Source organism: Ochotona princeps, chromosome X (genome assembly GCF_030435755.1).
Source record: "Ochotona princeps isolate mOchPri1 chromosome X, mOchPri1.hap1, whole genome shotgun sequence".
NCBI lineage: Eukaryota > Metazoa > Chordata > Mammalia > Lagomorpha > Ochotonidae > Ochotona > Ochotona princeps.
In genome coordinates, this window is record NC_080865.1 from 14494351 (window position 1) to 14514531 (window position 20181).

The 20181-nt window shown below is 44.7% G+C and overlaps 1 protein-coding gene across 8 annotated transcripts in view; it reads right to left on the reverse strand.

Moving 5' to 3' along the window:
• Positions 1 to 18840, reverse strand: part of USP9X (ubiquitin specific peptidase 9 X-linked) — a 132500-nt gene extending 113660 nt beyond the window's left edge. For 5 of the 8 annotated variants that reach the window (XM_058658747.1, XM_058658745.1, XM_058658746.1 and 2 more), the window contains exons 1-2: positions 1582 to 2031; positions 1260 to 1424 (exon numbers count right to left, since the gene is read on the reverse strand). The gene's annotated coding sequence lies outside the window, so the exon portion shown is untranslated. Of the gene's footprint in view, positions 1 to 1259; positions 1425 to 1581; positions 2032 to 2464; positions 2713 to 11842; positions 11882 to 18734 lie in introns of those variants that run through there. The other 3 variants (XM_058658743.1, XM_058658742.1, XM_058658744.1) reach the window with 3 other exon arrangements.
• Between the last annotated feature and the right edge of the window lie 1341 nt (positions 18841 to 20181).

The window sequence follows — 20181 nt, forward strand, 5'->3', positions numbered from 1 at the left end:
CCTGCTGAAAAGCTTCCTAAACAAAGCACCGAAAATTATTCTTCGCCAAAAGTGAAAAGTACATAGACAAAACACAGAAAATCCGTAGCTTTGTAGATTAAAGAACACCATCAATATTTCTCCCCACCCCATCAAGTATGGCTAGTCAGCTTAAAGCTCAAGTCACCTAGCAAATCTCGGTTGGAAGCAACTGTACACACCTGTGAACTGTGGAAAATTCAATTTATACTAGAACTACGCAACTTCTCGAAAAGACTATGCTTCATTTAAACAGCTTCGATGAAAGATGTCACAAACGCCCATGAAGGTTGCAGCCCCTACAAAATTCCAAAGATCCGCCTTCTCTATTAACTCCTAATATTTCAGAATGAATGAAAAAGCAGCCGTTTTTCAAGCCTCAAGCCCCAGATCCCGAGTATCTGAAGGGCCTCACATCAAGAGACTCACACAGCGTTAGATTTTTACAGAAATAGTTAAAAATAGGCCGGTGGCACGTCCAAGCTGGCTCGGAAGGGAGCTCGGCATCCTAACGTCTGGGGCGGCTTCGGGCTCGGCCGAGCGGCGGGGCCGGGGGCGGGAGCCGGGAGGGCGGGGGCGGGGGGTGGAGCCGGCCGAGAACCCGGCCTCGCCTCGCGGACCGCGGGGCCGCCGAGGAACAGCGGGGGAGCGGGGGCGCGCGGGGGGCGGGGGAGGGGGCCCCGGCGGCGGGCCCGAGCGCCCCGCCGCGCCGGGGCCTAGCTCGGCCGTTTCCAATCATTCCACCTCAGTAATGGCGTTCGGTGTCAAGTGGAACGAGCCTGGGGAGGCGGGCGGCCCCGGCGGGGGGAGCCCCGAGCCCCGCGCTGACCCGGCCCCCCGGGGCGGCGGGGGAGGGGGCAGAGGGGAGGGGGGCAGGGCGCCGACACCCCGCCCGGAGCCTCCATCCTCCTCCTCCTCCTCCTCCTCCTTTCGGGGCCCCAGACAGGACGAGAAGGGGGAGGAGGGGGAGGGACGGAGCCGTCAGCCATTTTCCCTTACAGTCCAAAACACAGACACGCTCTCGGGACCCCGACGCGGCGCCCGGCGCAACCCCGCGCCACCGAGCGCTTGGCAGCGGGAGAGCCCCCTCCCCCCGCCTCAGGCCCCGCACGCGCCCGCACATCTACTGCCCTCCGAAGCAGCTGTTGCCCCCTCCCTTAACCCCTGCCGCCCGTCCGTCCGCCCGCCAGCCAGTCCCGGAAAGGCGCGTCGCCCCAACGCGGCCGCGGGCGGCTACTCACCGCGCGACACGGGCTTCTCCTCAGAACCGGGACACGCGGAGGCGGGCAGCGGCACGAGGGTGGGGGCCACGGCGCCTAGCCGGGGTGCATCCCAGGCCGGGGCGGGGGAGGGACGGGGAACGGGAGACAAAGTCTGTCTCCGAGCTGCGGCGGCCGGGCTCCGAGCTGCAAGCGTGAAAACGGACGGGCTGCACCCGGGCGCCGGACTCGCTCCTCCCCGCACCCGCCCTGCAGCGCCGCTGCCCGCGGCCGCCGCCGCCTCCTCCTCCCCGGCCGCCGACGGCCCGCTTCCCCCCTTCTCCCCGCAAGCTGGGGCTCTCACGGGCTCCGGGTGGTGCGCTTTCTCCTGCGTCACCTCCTCCTGCTCCTCCTCCTCCTGCAGCGGCGACTTCACCTTCCCCTAAGTCGCCGCCTCAGTTCCCCCGGTTCGGGACTTCACCGCTTTAGCTGCGGCTGCCTCCGCGCTGCCGGCGCTGACACGAGCACCGGGCGCTGAGGCGACCGCTTCACGAGAGGGACAGACAGACAGACAGTGAGGCAGAGGGGCAGAGAGACGGGGGGCGGCAAGAGCGGGCTCCCGCGAGGATTGTGAGCTGTACAAGGCGGGGAGGGGCTCGGCAGCGGCCCGAAGGGGCCGGGTGCAGAGGTTGCGGCTCCGGCCGCGGCGGCGACTAGCTTCCGCAGCCGCGGATGCCCGTCCTCATCAATATGGCGGATCCGACAGACACGCTCACACACACACACACACACACACACACACACACAGAGAAAAAAAAAACCGCTCGGCCAGTGGCGGCGGCGGACGCGGCGGTGCCCGCGGCGGCGGCGGCGGCGGCGGCGGCGGCGGCAGCGCAGACTCCCACTATCCCGAGTCCCGCCCAAAGGCGCGAGCGGCTCCGCCCCCGCCTGGCCCCGCCCCCTGCGGGCCCGCCCCCCAGCCCCCCTCTCAGCCTGGCCTCGGAGGGGTGAAGCGCGCGCGCGCCGTCGGGAGGCAGGGCTAGGCGTGCGACGCCTGGAGCCCCAAGAGCGGGGGGGAGGGGCAGACAATGCGGTAAAGAGTTCTCCTCAGGCAGTCCGAGTGGCTTTCGGCCGGGTCACGTGCCGGCACAAACGGCAGCCGACCCTTGGGCTTGGGAGCGGGGGCGAGGGCTAAAGGGGCCAGAGGACGAGCCCGAGTGAGGCAGGAGCCGTGAGAAGGAACCTACCAAGCCAGAGAAGGGGCTGGGCTGTGGAGGGCGGCAGAGAATCCGGCGAGCAGAGGGTTAACCGCAGGAGCTTCACGCCGCCTCCTTCAGAGTGTGACTCGGGCCGCTTGTTTTTGTTCCATTGTGAACCGTGGCCCGGCCGGCGAGTACCCGGATGATGACGTCACCAACCTCCCCTTTTCCGGGATGGTGGGGGAAGGGCGGGGGAAAAGCTGAGGTCCCGAGACCCGGCGTCGTCGGGCGCTCGCCGCCAAGGTGCGGGGGTTCGCGGCGGCGCAGCTGACCCGCGTCACGTGATGCGCGACTCGGGGCGGCGGCGGTGCGAGGTCTCCCGGGCCCGGCCACCTGCTCTCGCCGATAGGGGGAAGGTGTGGCTAGCTCCAGCCGCGGGAGGAGGGGCAGTGGGAAGTGGGCCACTCTCCCCAGCCTATGAGGGAGGCGCTGTGAGAATCTCATTCACACGGTGCGGTAGCATCAGACTCCCAGAGCTTCTCGTCTGTGGCCACGGCGCCCTTAAAACACACCAACAAAGCCAAGCATTGCAAGCTGTCCAGGACAGCATAACGACATTCTTGCAATAATAAACGTACAAAATAAGCCTGTGGCTATAGCGTCAGCACGATTTTGGTGTGAAAACCCAGAAGGGCCTTATAAACCCATCCGCTATATCATGGACTATTTTTTATGTTTCTATTCCAAAATGAGAACTGCGTGGGAAAAAAACTCATCAGATTCATCTCAACTAACTGGGAACATGTGATAATTCTATACAGTCCACCTGAGATGCTCAAATGAATCAGAAGTAACATGAACTAGTTAAAAGACTAGTCTCCTTTGACCTAAAAATGCATGTGGACACTAATTGCACACAAAACCACACTAAAACCACACAAAATGTGATGTTAAGTTTTGTGTAAGCAAGCTTTAATTTCAGTGTGTTGCATTTACACTAATTTAACAGTAAGAATGTTAAAATAGAATCCAAACTGGGTGACACAGTGCCAGTATATTACTGGTATCATAAATTGTGAAACCATTATTCTGTACAGCACTAAATCGTCTAAATTTTTCACCTCAGAAAATTATCTAATGAGGTGTCCAAGACACATCATTCGTTGCTTAGTAACTCTTAGCCTGTGTAATTTTGTTTTTATAATTATTTCTGTGAATGGTTTGCTTTCCCCACTATCTTACAGATTCAGAAAGAATAGACACTGCCACCCACGGAGACTACACATTTGCTAAGTGCATACCACTTTATTTCCTCCTCAGAACCTTCTGAGGTAGCTTCGCTGTACATAAGGCAACAAAAAGGGGAAATGATTTGCCCCTGACTACCAAACACATTTAAACACAGGTCTTTTAACACTATCAAAAGTGCACCTTTAACAAGAATGTCCAATTCTTCTCAACATTGAACTTGAGGGTATAGTCAATGCAAGAAAAAGACATGAAAAGCGTTAGGAAAAGAAAACAAACCTATCTTTACTTGCACATGCCATGATCTTATAAACAGAAAATAGGAATCAAACATACGAAGTTCTGAAAACTAATAAATGGGTTTACCAATGTTGCAAGATCTAACGTTAATGCAAAAATTCAATTATACTTTTATTCACTAGCAATAAGCAATCTGAAAACGAAATTCCATTTACAATAGAATCAAAATAACGCAAGAATAAATTTAACAAGTACAACATTTATACACTAAAAGCAGTATCATCAAAAACTTAAACATCAAAATACGTAAAAAAACAGCCCATATGGAAGGATTAAAAGAGTAATAGTGTTAAGATAACAATAATCCTATGCGTTATCAAAATACCAGAGACAATTTTAGCATAAAAGGACAAGATGATGACCAAATTCATGCTCATATAAATAATCAAGAGAGCACTGAATAGCCAAAACAATATTGGAAAAGGAGAATAAAGTTGAATGGCTCCTACATCATGATTTTGAAAAGGGACAACCCAAAGCCTTGGGACCCTGCACCCGCATGGGAGACAAGGCAGAAGCTCCTGGCTCCTGGCTTCAGATCAGCTCAGCTCAGGCCACTGTGGCCACCTGGGGAGTAAACCCAGCAAATGGAAGATCTTCCCCTCTGTTTCTCCTCCACTCTGTATATCTGCCTTTCCAATAAAAATAAATTTGTTTTAAAAAATGGTAAAGGATTAGAACTTCTCCAAAGATGACACACAAATGAGCAAAAAGCAATAAGCACATGGAAAGATGTTTCAAATCACTAGTCATTAGGGAAATATACATCAAAACCACGATGAGATACCACTTCACACTCTTTAGAAGGCTATTATCAAAAAGGAAAATAATAATGTCAGCCAGGATGTGGAGACATTGGAACACTCACAGCCTCTCTGTGGTCAACAGTGGCAAGTTCTTCAAAAATATAAAACTACTAAAATAAACATAACATTATCATATGCCCCAGCAATTCCACTTGTAGGAGTACAATCCATGGAGATGGTCCTCCTTAGGATTTCTTGACTTTACAATGGTGGGAAAGTGATAATCATTAGCAGAAATTCACTTCCAGTGAATTTTGTTCTTTTCTGGGTTACCGCTGGGTGGTCTGCTCCTGTCTGCTACTACTGGGCAGCAGCAGTGTGTGCAGTCACAAGGAGGGGCAGCCACTGCACCACAGGGTGCTGTGCTGCTGAGCTGAGCTGAAATATGCCCAGGATTAGGGGATTCCACACACTCTCCACTTGCAGGATAGTCTTAACTGATGATGGGCATACTGGGACATAACCCCTTTATAAATCTTTCAGGAGCACCTATATACCCAAAAGAATTGGAAGCAGGAGCACTAACAAATACTTGAACACCAAGTTTCAAAACAGCATTATTCATAGCAGTCAAAACGTATAAACCAACTCAAATATCCACCAAGAAGTAAGTGGATAAACAAAAGCGAGGTATAGACTCACAGTGGAATGTTATTCAGCCCTAAAAAGGAATGAATTCTGTCAAGCAGATGAACCTTGAAAACATTCTTCTAAGTGAAAGAAGCCAGCCACGAGAGATCACACACACACTTAGAGTAGGTACCTAAGATAGTTAAACTCCTGGAGACACAGAACAGAGGCCATGAGGGTTTGGGGGGAAAGGAGTTGGGGCAATCTTGTTTAACGGATGCAGAGTTGCTGTCTGGGATGATGAGTAATTGTGCAATAGGGAAAAAAAACAGTGGCTCAACAACACTACCATTGAATGGCATGCTTACAAATGGTGCAAATGGTAAATTTTTTGTTATGCACATTTTAGCACACTCAAAAACTAGAGAGAAAAAAATCCAGCCAAATTATTGGCAATGTTACGTAGCTTAGTCCATAGCAGTTCTGGTCACAGTTTCAAGTGAAGCTCACCATGAACTTAGTCCTATGTTGCTTGCAGCACAGTAGGCACAGTCCACAGAACCGTCCGCTTTCTAGTCCCCTTTCTATACCTTCTGCTTGGTTAATGGGCTAGGAAATGAATTGACTTAAAACAACAGGTTCAATGTTATAGTGCAAGTACTTAAATTAAAATTCCTATAGTTCACAAATTGTCCTTCCTTTGTTTTGGTTTCTTTCTCATAACAACTGTCCCTTACCTTTAAAAGTACAACCTTTTATTTCCGGCCTCTGCCTTGTAGGGTCAAAACCTTAATATGTCACATTGCCTCATAAAATTTCCTGTTACACTCTCTCTTCCTTCTCCTGCCCCTGAAATATTTTGTATGTATCACACAAACTGTGTGATACGACATGTAAAGAATACACAGAATTCCCTAGACAAACTGACAGTATTTAATACTTTCAGGGCTGCAAACTGCAAAGCAATTCTGTAAGCAAAGAACAAGCAGCTTCATACCTGCGGGAATGCCTTCTGGGAGAATGGAAAAACTAAAACATAAGAGGGGAGGAATCTTGACACTCTGTCCCCAACAAAAGGTTTTGTGAGTAAATGAAATAAGGAAAGTTTGCAACACTCACTATTTTTAATATAAAAATGCAGTAACTATTTAAGTAGGAGGGCCCATTCTCATCATCCTTCATGACAAAGGAAAGAAAACATAGCTAGGGCGAATGAGAGACAATATGAAAGATCACAGCTACTGTGCTTGGAGGTCCCACTGAACTTCAGACACTAGAGCCTAGCAGCATGCTTACAAATAGTGTGTCCTGGGCCTGGCGGCGTGGCCTGGCAGCTAAAGTCCTCGCCTTGAATGTGCCCGGGATCCCATTTGTGCGCCAGTTCTAATCCCATCAGCCCCACTTCCCATCCAGCTCCCTGCTTGTGGCCTGGGAAAGCAGTCGAGGACGGCCCAAAGCCTTGGGACCCTGCACCCGCATGGGAGACCTGGAAGAAGTTCCTGGTTCCTGGCTTCGGATCGGCACAGCACCAGCCGTTGCGGCTGCTTGGGGAGTGAATCATCAGATGGAAAATCTTCCTCTCTGTCTCTCCTCCTCTCTGTATATCTGACTTTGTAATGAAAATAAATAAATCTTTAAAAAAAAAAAAGAAATGGTGTGTCCCTCAAGCCCTGTGGAACCCTCCTGAAAATGACTTATTCCCAGCCAAGGAATTGAATGCGAAGTCCTTCAAGGACTTGAGAAGTAGCCCCAATCCCTATGTCCCACAAACACAAAGGGTCCTGTAGCAAAAGTGTTCTAACAGCCCCCCTCAAGGGGAATCATGTGCTTGGTAGTCAGCATACTATGCGTGGTTACTGACCAACTACAATGCCAGCACAACAAGCAGAACATCAAGGACAAGTCACTCAATGGTATCAAGTCAAATAATACAAAAGTAATTCAGAAGCATGGAATTAAAAGATTAATTTATTTTGGTTTTAACATTTTTTTATCCATGCATATGCAAGAGGTTCAAAACCTTCATGAAAATGCAAATAATAAAAAAGCTACGCATGGACTTAAAAATACTCTTACAGTAAAATAAACATATATTTTAATTATATTTTCCATATGCTTTTTACAGGACCCTCAAATTTGCTCCTAATAACCACACTTGGGAACTTGCAGGTCATATATTTGATGATAATCTTAAACATGTACTTCTTAGTACTAGCAAGTTGTGAAGCTGCAAAGAAGTTCCAGATTATTAATTATTTTTTCTTAAAAAACAACTGTGTTCAATCATGATGGTATTTGGATATTGGACTCTTTAATTTTCACCTTTTAAAAACTTGTAATTTGTGATGATTTCCTTTCATCATAAATATTTGATCTAATTGTACCTAATTTTACATTTGTAATTCTGAAATGTTTTTGTTCAGGTAGATTCCCCAGATTCTTCTAAGTGTCAGGCTTTATCAAACCCAGGTCTGCTCCTATTAAGAGAGATGTGCTAGCCATAACAATAAAAAAAGAAAAAGGCCAAATCATGAAGGCATTAACAGTGTGATTCAATAAAAGCTTGTCTACTTTGTTTTTCTAGTTAAATAACAAAAGGAAAAAAAAAATCCCCAGCACCTCTTAAAAGCCAAGAGAAACAGAAGAAAGAAATATATGCCGTAAGATAAAATAATTTTTGGGGCCCGGCAGCGTGGCCTAGCAGCTAAAGTCCTCACCTTGAAAGCCACGGGATCCCATATGGGCGCCGGTTCTAATCCCGGCAGCTCCACTTCCCATCCAGCTCCCTGCTTGTGGCCTGGGAAAGCAGTTGAGGACGGCCCAAGGCTTTGGGACCCTGCACCCGCATGGGAGACCCAGAAGAGGTTCCTGGTTCCCGGCTTTGGATTGGTGTGCGCCGGCCCGTTGCGGCTCACTTCGGGAGTGAATCATCGGATGGAAGATCTTCCTCTCTGTCTCTCCTCCTTTCTGTGTATATCTGACTGTAATAAAATGAAGAAATCTCTAAAAAAAAAAAGATAAAATCATTTTTTAGCCTGATTTTCAAAAGAACCCTGGGAGCCTTTTACCCTGTGAAGTAGAAGATCAGCCCCAAAGGGCTTGGGCATCCAACTGAATGGCCCTACAGGAATTCCAAAGACACAGAGAAGGGGACAAGACAGGTCACATGTACAAAGACAGGACCAGACAGTGAGATGCTTACAGGCTGCCACCCTCCGCGGATGGATGGTGAGTTCACTAAAGCTGGCGTTCCAAAATGTGGATGCTGTGGAATAGCAGGACTCAAATGAGAATCAACACATTCCAATTGTGAGCAGTCTGTGAAGCTCACCTGCAGCTTGCTACTACAAGGTTATCACCACACACTGGTCATCTCTGGGTATTAAAGATTTGAGGAAGGAGATGTGAAAAATGCTGGATGAACCACAGAGCTGACTTCAGCCAAGTGGTTTCCCAGCATCCATCCTCCCCCCTCCACCTTATCCCAAGAAGTGACACTGTTAATATGTCACCAATGAGCATTTTATGTCACCAATGAGCATATCAGCCATAATTTTAGGTATTATTGAACTTCTTCTCTTTTTTTAAAAGATTTTATTTATTTTTATTGGAAAGGCAGATATACAGAGAGGAGGAGAGACAGAAATACATTCCGTCCCATGATTCACTCCCCAAGTAACCGCAATGCCTGGAGCTGAGCCAATCCAAAGCCAGGAGCCAGGAGCTTCTTCTGGGTCTCTCACACAGGTGCAGGGTCCCAAGGCTTTGGGCCATCCTCGGCTGTCTTCCCAGGCCACAAGCAGGGAACTGGATGGGAAGTGGAGCTGCCGGGATTAGAACTGGTGCCCATATGGGATCCCAGCACGTGCAAGGCGAGGACTTTAACCACTATGCTATTGCACCAGGCCCTCAACTCCTTTTTAACTTTGGAATTTGGAGCTCTCTTGGGTTTTTTTTTTTAAATGTGAACAGTTGTATTCTGTGCAAACCATCACAGCAAAAAAATAATTTGATTCTGTTGTTTTTACTAGCACAGTCTTGCTTATTTTGTCTAGACCTAAGAAATATATATCTTCCCAGTAAGAGATAGCTCCTGTTTGTGACACAAACCATGCCTTACTCCTGACCCTATGCTAGCTTTGGTAAACTCAATGCTCCTGAACAGTGGGATAGCTCAGTTTCTGTTCATGGACATGTCTGGAGGGCCCCAAATGGTTCAGGTAGCCGTCGTTAAACCATAAGCTGCATGATCTAAAATTATACAGCAAACACCCTGATTTTCCAACCATTCTCACAATGAAAACTGCCCTGCAGCCCCTCAGACCACACACTCAGTAACTCAAGTCAGAAATCAAGTCAAATTTCTGCTACATTTTCTCCGGATACCACTACAGCCTGGAAAGCTTCACCCCCATCTTGCTTTCAGCTGTAAGTACACTGTTTTTCTTTCTTGGCCAGCCTGTCAGTTTTGTAAAAGACATGTTCAACCATCTTTTCCTTTCATTACAGATTCTTCCAAACCTACTCTCATTTGGAAATATTATTCCATATCCCAGAAAAAAGTGTGCATTTTCAAACTCATAAATAAATATGCTTATTTAATATCAATGCCTGTAGTACACCATCACTAATTTCAATCTCACTAAATTAAAACATGGTTGTCTAGACAGAAACCATCTTGAATTTTATGCTTGCCCCATCATTGGCAAAAAGAACAATAAAATAAGGTATTATTCAAATCGACAGCATAAGCAAAACCACAAAAGAATTATTGATAGTTTAGTCTCCTTAACACAGCTGCTTAGAATAGTTTAGAGAAATCTGTTACAATACTGAACTCACACATCATTTGTAGTAATTAAAGTCACTTCTCTAAAGCGTCTGGATTCAGCATAGCAATGACCTGAAGGCTCTGTTTTCACACAGATCTTTCCAGAGAACTGGGACAAGATCCAAGTTAAAGAGGAGTCCCCTGGGTGAGTCTGTTGCAGGTTACCAAAAATTGAAATGTATTTCCTTTTGGACTGCTAAAACAGAATTCATTGCCTAACAGCATAGATGGAGAGATGCATGCATGCACAGAGCAACAAAGTGTAATTTCTCAAAAGATACTCTGAGCTGCAAACTTTTCCAAAAGGCTATCTTTCAACTAAAGCTGAGGAGATTTGAAGGGTTTTGTTGAATTTTGTATTCTAAACATTGCCTTTTTCATCGCTAGAAATAGCAATTCCCTCTTGGATCTTAGGCGTATTCCCCTCCACCACCTTTAAAAAGGTAAAATGTTTTCTTTTTAGAGAAAAGTAAACGAGGATTTGTCAACCATCTAGGCTCCACTCTCCTTTGTCATATTTTGTTGAGTTCACTGCAAGACATCTTACCTCTCTGAGGGAAGGACCTGGCTATGGCTAGTGCAGGACGTGGCAGCTCCTGTCTTGGGTTTGCTGACTCAAGAGGCTGATTCCAGAAGGTGCTGCTTATGGCTCTCACACTTTGTTTAAGGACGGGAGAAAAAACGACAGTTTCCAAACCAGTCAGCCTTTTCTGCTTACTCAAGTCCTTCAGCAAACATGGGATTGCATATTGAAATAGCTATGTAAGATGGCTTGCAAACGTGTGCAAGAAATGGTAATGGAACAGGTGGTTTGACTAAACAGAAACAGAACTTTTCACTTACTTTACTTAATCTGGACATCAGGGGTTTAGCCAAATAAAGCCTCCATATGTGGCATACACAAAACACAGCATTGTAAACATGATGACATTGTATAATTTCTGGCACTCAGGAGAAACTGTCCTTAATTGTACCAACAAAGCCAATGGCCAGTATCATTTTTGTATATATTCTTTCAAGTTTATCTCTAAAAACCATCCTGACAAAAAAACTACTACAAAAATAATGTAACAGACTTGAGGAGGAACTTTGGAAAATTAAGAAACAAAGGAAAATATACTGTACCAAGCTAAAATGTAATTCCTACAATTTGGATGTATTTTCTATTACTTTTTTTTCACTTTTATTTCTTTGATTCGGAAGAATAACAGGTGGATAGACATATCCTTATCCAAAAGAAACATTCATCCACTTCAGGGAACATTCAGGAAATATCAACATGCTCTTATTTCCTACATCTTTCATTTTTTTCCACTTAAATTATATTTCAGATCATTCTATATCATGACATTTAGAACCAACATTTTTGACTGCATAGTATACCATTGGGTGGATGCAGTGTAACATGGAGAGCCAGTCCCGTACTGATGTACATTTGGAATGTCTTAATCTTTTGCTATCGTAAGTACTGGCTTGCGGTTTCTGGGCTGACAACTAAGGAATGTGGAAGTCATCACTCCAGACCTCAGAACAACAACAAGAACAACAAAAAGCTAACCAAATTCAAAGTCAACAACTCCTCTTAGATTCAACAGAAATACGAGGTCACAGGGCTAACTGATGTACCCCGCAATCAGAGACACAGGTGAACACTGACAAAGCCTAGCTTACCAGCTCACATGACGTGGAACAGACGCCTCCAGCTGGAACCTGTACCAGAGTAGAAAAAGCAGATTGTAATTCATGAATGAAGCTAATATGGACAGGGTAATAACTCCAGAAAGCCCCACATCTACAAGGTGATACAGTCTTGTGAGTTTTATGTACAGGCACCTGCTTGGTTCTCAGGAATAGATAAGAGAAATAATTTCTCCTTAGGAGGAGAGAAGTAATCATTTTGAAATGTATCCAGAGTATTCTTAAAACATGCCTCTAAGGAAGGATTTTTACTGGGGTGAAAGCCATGTGTAGGTAGCAGCGGAGGGGTTGCGGGGGAGTTCTCTAGCCTTCCAGAAAGGAAAATCCCCATCCTGAGCCCCCTCTAGCCACCTAAAGGATGAGAAGCCCCAGTGAAGTCCACTGGCTCAGCTAGCTGCATAGGCTACTGCAAGATTAAGATTTAACTACTAGGGGTCTGGCGTGGTACCCTGGCAGCTAAAGTCCTCGCCTTGAACGCGCTGGGATCCCACATGGGCACCGGTTCTAATCCTGGCTACTCCACTTCCCATCCAGCTCCCTGCTTGTAGCCTGGGACAGCGGTCGAGGATGGCCCAAAGCCTTGGGACCCTGCACCCGCATGGGAGACCTGGAGGAAGTTCCTGGCTCCTGGCTTCGGATCAGTGCAACACCGGCCATTGCAGTCACTTGGGGAGCGAATCATAAGATGGAAGGTCTTTCTAGCTCTCCTCCTTTCTGTGTATCTGACTTTGTAATAATAAATAAATCTTTTAAAAAAAGATTTAATTACTAGGACTAGAAACTGCCTCTCCTTCCCAACACATTAGCACCTCTCCCCTCATCCCCTCCCAACTCCCCTAAATGCCTAGCTGCTGCAGTTCCTATTACTGACACTGTGCCCACTTTTCAACAAAAATTAAAAGGCATACTGAGAGGGGGAAAAAAAGGTTGAAGAGACTGAATAAGCACCGGGAAGAGGCTCAGAGATGGTAGATGTCGGAAATAACAGACCAGCAGTTCAAATTTTTTTTTAAATCTTCATTGGAAAGGCAGATCTACAAAGGGGAGAGACAAAAAAAGATCCTACATCCCCTTGTTCACTCCCCAAACGGCCTCAATGAGAGTTGAACTGATACAAAGCCAGGAGCCAGGAGCTTCTTCTGGGTCTCCCACACAAGTGCAGGGTCCCAAGGCTTTGGGCCGTCCTCGATTGCTTTCCCAGGCCACAAGCAGGGAGCTGGATGGGAAGTGGGGCAGCTGGGACACGAACCAGTGCCCATATGGGATCCTGGTGCTTGAAGTGGGATGATAATCAAGCGATTATCTAAGTCCAAAAGAATTCTGATTAATTTGCTAAGGTTCTAGTGAAAAACTAAACAATATCAGCATGCAAGAGAAAAAACACAAAAAGAAAGCTAGAAAAGAAAACTGTAATAGAAATGAAGAATGTCTTATTAGTAGCCTGTACATGACCAAGGGGAAAAAAATTGAAGTCAACAGATACGTTGAAAGCTTTAATACAAACAGAAAAAATACATATATTTTTTTAATGCACAGGCATTACAATAGGTTAAGCTGCAACTTGCAACTTGGCCGGCCATATGGCTGGTTTGAATCCCAACTGCCATGTTTCTGATCCATATCCCTGTAATGAACCAGGCAAAACAACAGCAAGTGGTCCGAGCAGCAGCAGGTAGATCCCTGCCATTCATGTGGGAGATGTGGAAGCAGTGGAGGCTCCTGGCTTCAGCCTGGCCCAGCCTTAGCTATTTGGGGTGTGAACCTGCAGATGGAAGATTGCTTTCTGTCCCTTCCTCTCTGCCTATCAAACAAATAAAACAAAATCTTTCAAAAATAGAAAAATAAAGAGAATGAAATAAACTGAACAGATCAATCAAGACCTGTGGGATAATTACAGAAGTTATAACTTACACATAATGAGAATACTAAAAAAGAAGAAATGGATAAAGGAACAGAAAAAAAAAACAACAGTTGAAGTAAAATGGTGAAGAATTTTCCAACATGACACCAAACTATAGATACAGGCAGCTCAGAACACATCAGGAAGGGTAAAACAACCCCAACCCAACACCCACCACCGTAAAAAATGATACCCAAGCACAGCACCACATTCACAATGGAGAAATAATGACAGAAAAAAGTCTTGAAAGAAGCCAAAAAGGGAAAAATATTAACTGTGAAGAAGCAAGGACAAGCATTACATCATACTTTTCTTCAGTGCCCAGGCAAACTAGAACAGCAGAGTGGGATATTTCAAGTATCGAAAGAAAAAAAAATACCAGCAAAAAATTCTACATCCTACCAAATTATTCTTCAAATGTAAAAGGCAAATAAAAACTTGCAGAAACAAATATTGACCAGAATTTGTCCCAGTAAAGCTGCTTTGAAATATTGGAAGAATTTTTTTTTTTTTGCTTTAATAAACTGCTTCAGAGAAAAAGGAAATTATATAGATCAGAACTCAGGTCTCCATTAAGATTCAGGAAAAGAAATGAATGAAACTAAAATATTTTAATGGACCTAACAAAAGAGTTTGTTCAACATAATAATAATAGCAACAATGCAGTCAGTGGTTATAACTTACAGATAGTTAATATGAGTAGCAAGAATGTTATAAGAAACAGAAGAGAGGAGTTCAGAATTGTCTGTTATGAAGCACCTGCACTACCCATGAAGCGGTACACTGCTGTTTGAAAGTGAACTTAAACTACTATTAAATGTATATTGAGAACTCTAGAAGTACAATTAATACACGAAGAAGAGAAAATGGAACCCTACAAAATGCTCAATTAAAACTCAGCAAGGCAGAAAAATGAGAAGGGGAGATAGGCAGGAGTGAGGGGAGGGAAGGAAAGGACAGATCAACCAGCAAGGACTAAACAGACAACAGGAACAGCTAACTATTCACGTTACAAATCAATGGTCTAAATGCATTAAGCAAAAGATGGAAATTGTTAAAAGGAATTAAAAAAAAACACTTATTGTCTGTAAGAAATCCATTTCAAGTGCAGAGACACAGATTAAAGGCATGGAGAAAAATATTCCATGGCTAACACTAATGAAGAAAACCCAAACTATTGCACAGTAGGGTAGCTATGGATAATGTTTAGACACTATATATTTTTCTTAAAAAAAAAAAGCTCAAATAAAGGATTTTGACTGTTTTTATAAATATGTACAATTTTTATGTGCCAGTGAAAAATGTTTGAAAAATAAAGCTGGAATAAACGATAGTAATTTCAGAAAACTGTTCCAAGGAATATCAGTGTGCAGATTCTTTTTCTTTTGTCATTATTTAAAAGATAATCTCTTTTTCTCGAAATATGATCTCTAAAACACAAGAATGGTAATAAAAAGCACTAAAGAGTATAACACAATGAATTGTTTCATGCATATGTTTTTCCCATATTTTAACAGCCATGACATTAAATAATTTGAGCACTTTTAATTTACATGCAGTCATTCTTTTCATCGTTCTCATAAACCTATAAATTAGGTATTACTATCAACCCAGGTTACATAAGGAAACTATGGCCCAGAAAAGGTAAGCATTTAGCTAGAGATACATGATTAGTAAGGCCAGAGCCAGAACACAGACCTAAGCTACCAGTTCCCACTGTCTTTGTTCCTTTAGACTTTTCTGCATAGTCTTTGCTGTCTTGACATATGGCAACTCTACTCTCCTAATTATTAAGGGTGAAAAATCTAGGGGTCAATAAATGCTGATATCTGTACCTTCAAGATAAACTCAAAATGTGGCCGCTTCTCCCTACCCCTAGTGCAGTGTGCTATTCCTCAGCCCCTGGGGCTGCGACTGCAGGCTGCTCCCCTGATTTTCAATTCTTCCTGGGCATACATTTCCCAACTGCCCATATAGTTACATCCCAAATCATCAAAAAGCAATGTGAGAATAAATTTCACACACTACCTTTCAGCTTGTGCCTATAGAACTCCCAAACACAATCCTATATGCTTTCCTCTACCTTGGACATTCATTGTTGCAACAGAGATGAACTTGCACCTTGCCCCTGAGGATGCCATTGGTGGCCCTGTGTTAATATTAGCACAGCCTCTATTGGCCTGTGTCTCTAAATGACTGCATGAAGGAGGATTGCCCCACTGACCTGCTTCCCTCACTCAGCACTATAAAATCAGCAATAATGTACTTCCTGTGCTTAACTCAGTGAGCACTGAGGAAATCAATATTGGAGGATAGAAACATGAAAATTCACGTTGAAATGAAGCAGGGTCCCGTGCAATGGCTCAACTGGCTAATCCTCCCCTTTTGGGTGCTGGGATCATACATCACAGGTTCATGTCCTGGTAACTTCACTTTCCAATCCAGCTTCCTGCTTGTGGCCTGGGAAGGCAGTAGAGGATGGGCCAAAGTCTCAGGATCCTGCACCCCCATGGTAGTCTCAAAAGAAGCTCCTAGCTTCAGATCAGCTCTGCTCTGACTGTTGCGGCCACTTAGGGAATGATTCAGCAAATGGAGAATCTCTGTCTCTCCTTCTCTCCATGAATCTGCCTTTCCAATAAAACTAAATCTTTAAAAATAATAATAATTGGATGTGGGCTGTTGCTGTGGCATAGGATGTAAAGTTTCTGCCTGCAACGCTGGCATGCCATATGTGTGCCATTTCATATATGCCTTTCCAATAATAAATCTTTAAACAAAAAAGTAACAAAGTTCTTGATTAAAATGTCACCTATCATCAATGAGAAGTCAGACCAAGTGACTCCTGAGCCTGTAATTTTAGGCAAACAGAATGGAAAGCAATGTAAGATCTGCATTGGCAGTTCCACGCTGGGTTTAGCAAGGCATTAAAAGCAAGAGAAAAGGTCCAGGCAAGATTTGGCCGCTGCAAGAGCAAAAATGAAAATGAATAAGAGTTGGGAAATTATGAAAAACAAGATTAGAAAAGCAGAGTGCTTCTGTATCCCAAATCAGGAAGGGAGTAGACTGAAGAAAGGCTTTCTTTCACCAAGTCAGGTGAATAGCTCCTTTGTGACAGGCTGGTGACCTTGCACATCTTCATGAAGGCCACATGACCAAAGCTTGAATGTAGTCTGACCCAAAGCTGGCCTATGCCCTGTCATTCTCCCTACAGCAAGCAATGATAAGGACAAGCACTGGCTTGTGGTATTTTCTTGTCCCAATCTTGTGGCAGACAGTCACAAGGCCACTTCTGAGACATCTCCCTTCCTGGTTCCAACTCCTTCGCAGCAGGTGCACACTAGAGGCTTCTGGGGGGTAGTGTACTTTAGCACTGGCTTCTTTACAACACAGTGAAGAGATTAGCTTTAGGGTGGTTGGTCTTTCAACTCCTCAGGTTCAAAGTCATCCCATTAGACTAGAGATAGGAGGAGCTGACATCATAGGGTTATGTCTTAGCTTGGTCTTATAAAGTAATATACCAGGTAACCCCATGTTACCTAGTGGCATTACCTGCTAACAGTAAAATCTTCTATTTTTAAGGCAGTTGTTTACCTTTTTAAAGGATTTGTTTATATTGGAAAGGCAGATTTACAGAAAAAGAGAGACAGAGACAAAGATCATCCATCTGCTGGTTTACTCTTCAAGTGGTCACAACGGCAGGCCAGAGGAGAGCTGATCCGAAGCAGGAGCCACGCAGGGCCCTCCTCTGCTTTCCCAGGCAATTAGCAAGGAGGTGGATGGGAAGTGGAGCAGCCAGGACATAAATTGGTACCCAAATGGGGTTCCGGAGCTTGCAATGCTAGGATTAGCCACTGAGCCATCATGCCAGGCTTGGGATAAGCTTGTTATTTTTAAATGGCATCAACAAAGCCACCACTGCCAAAGCGATGGTCGTAGGCTAAGATAGTGCTACCAAATCGTATAGTGAGGAGCGCATGGGCACTCAAATTAGCACACTGAAAATTGGAACAGGATCTTAAAGGACATTTAAAACATTTAATGTAATCTCTACTACAGTTTCTATTCCTAAACAGGTAGAAACACACAGTAGTGAACACGTGGCAACACTGAAATAAACCATGGTATGTCTATACTCAGAAAATTATGAAGCAGTTAAACAGAATGAGGGGCATCTAGGACACATTATGAAATGAATTCCCAAGACATATTTACTGAACAAAGCAAAACTAAACATATATCACGAAATACAGCCTCAAACCTACAAAATTATGGCATGTTTCAATGAGTATTCCTATGTTAAAAAAAAAACATAAGTTAGTGATAACAGCTAGTGATGATTATTTCTGGCGAAGAATGAAGAGAAAGGAATCAGGATTGGAACTGTGATGGAGATGAACTTTACCTCAGGCCTAATGATAAAGTGTTACTTTATTGTTTATCCCATTTATATTTATTTTATTTGAAAGGCAGAAAAAGAGAAACAAAGATAAAAACAAAGACCTTACATCTTCTTGGTCGCAGGTTTGGAAGTGGAAGTGGAAGAGAGCTGAAGACTTAGCCTACTGCGCCACGGCGCCGTGGTCTCATCCACAGTTGGCCGAACAGACTGGAACTGTTTAAAAATAAACGCTGCCCCTCCCCCACATCGCCGCCACAGCCCACCGGAAGTGGCCCACACCACGACAAAATGGCGTCACTAAGGCTATCAATGGTGGCCTAGTCAGAAGGAAGACACAGGAGTTATGAAAACAACATTTCATATCAAAAATGTTAACCAGGGATAAAGTTAAATCACCTCAAAGGATAACAAAAGAACCGTAAAGCAACATGGCGATAGTAGCGTCAAAAAATGACATCCGAGCCCAGTACTGAGGTAAAGACAAAAGGGTGGGATGGGGAGCCCTTTCACCACTCTCAGGAGGGCCTTCACAGAGCTGCTTCTGAGAACCGAAGAGGAGCGCTCACCTCAAGGCCGCTGTTTGCCAGGGAACCCTTGTAGGCAGTTTCTGCCTGCTGGATTCCGCTGCCCACGCCTCTGGTGGCGTGGGGTGTGAAAAAGATTCCAGGGCTACGTCAACAGGAAGGAATCAAGAAGGATCACGCCCAGTTCGAACAGTCTGGTGGTCTCTCGTCTCTGTCGCCCCCTGTCTGTCAGGCTGACCCTAAGAGGAAGCCACTGCCTAAGTAGAAATGTGGATGTAGAGAACTAACCACCCCCAATCAAAAGCGAGTACCACTATGCAACAGTTGAAACTGGAAGGATGGTTTAACTGACGAACCCTCTTCCTGCAAAATGCCAGCAACCCATATGGACGCTGGTTCGTGTCCTGGCTACTCCACTTCCCATCCAGCTCCCTGCTTATGGCCTGGGAAAGCAGTAGAGGGTGGCCCAAAGCCTTGGGAACCTACACCTAGGTAGGAGACCCTGAAGAAGCTCCTGGCTCCTGGCTTTGGATCAGCTCAGGTCTGGCCATTGTGGACGTTTTGGGAGTGAACTACTGAACAGAAGATATTTCTCTCTTTCTCTCCTTGTCTCTTGTAAATCAGCCTTACCGATTAAAAAACAAAACAAAAAAGCAGAACCCGGTGCAAGCACCAGGATCCCATATGGATGTTGTTGGTGTCCCGGTTGCTCCACTTTCCTTCTAACTCCCTGCTTGTGGCCAGGGAAGGAAATAGACGACAGCCTGTGCAGGAGACCAAGAAGAAGCTCCTGGCTCCTGGCTTCAGATGTGCTCAGCACCAGCCATTGGGGCCATTTGGGGGAGTGAATCAGGGATGAAAGATCTTTTCTCTATCTCTCCTTTTCTCTGTAAAATCTGACCTTCCAATAAAAATAGGATAAATTTTTAAAAAATTGTTTCCCTAGCCCTTTAATATAACCTTTATAGATCTGAATTTCTCCGCAAATTTCAAATACCAAAGGATATGTCAGGTTCAACTTTTGCATTTCCAGCCTCCTAATTGGGATGAACCATTTCCCTAAGGATCTCTGTTTGTTTTAAATTATATTAAATTATCACAGTTTGGATGCTTGGAATATGTTGTTTTAATGTTATCATTTCTGTCAGCTCTTTTGAGAACACAGAGCTAGGACAGACTTTTTTTTAGAAGAAGAAAAGTAAATTGTGACTAAGTACTACTATTTGCAATCTAAATTGAAGACTGAAAAGTTTTTCTTTATTTTCATGATTCTACATGTGTATTCTCTCATGTGTAAAAAATCTTGTTTCTTAATGATATTATTATTAATACCTGCTTTATTCCATCATATAATTAGAATAGTTTCAAGATGATAATGCCAAGGTTATTAATAACAATTAGATCACTGAATGCCATTTAGGATTTATTCACAGCTATTTTTGTCCTTAAAATCTAGCCCACTAGAGACATACAGTAAAAAGACTGTGCT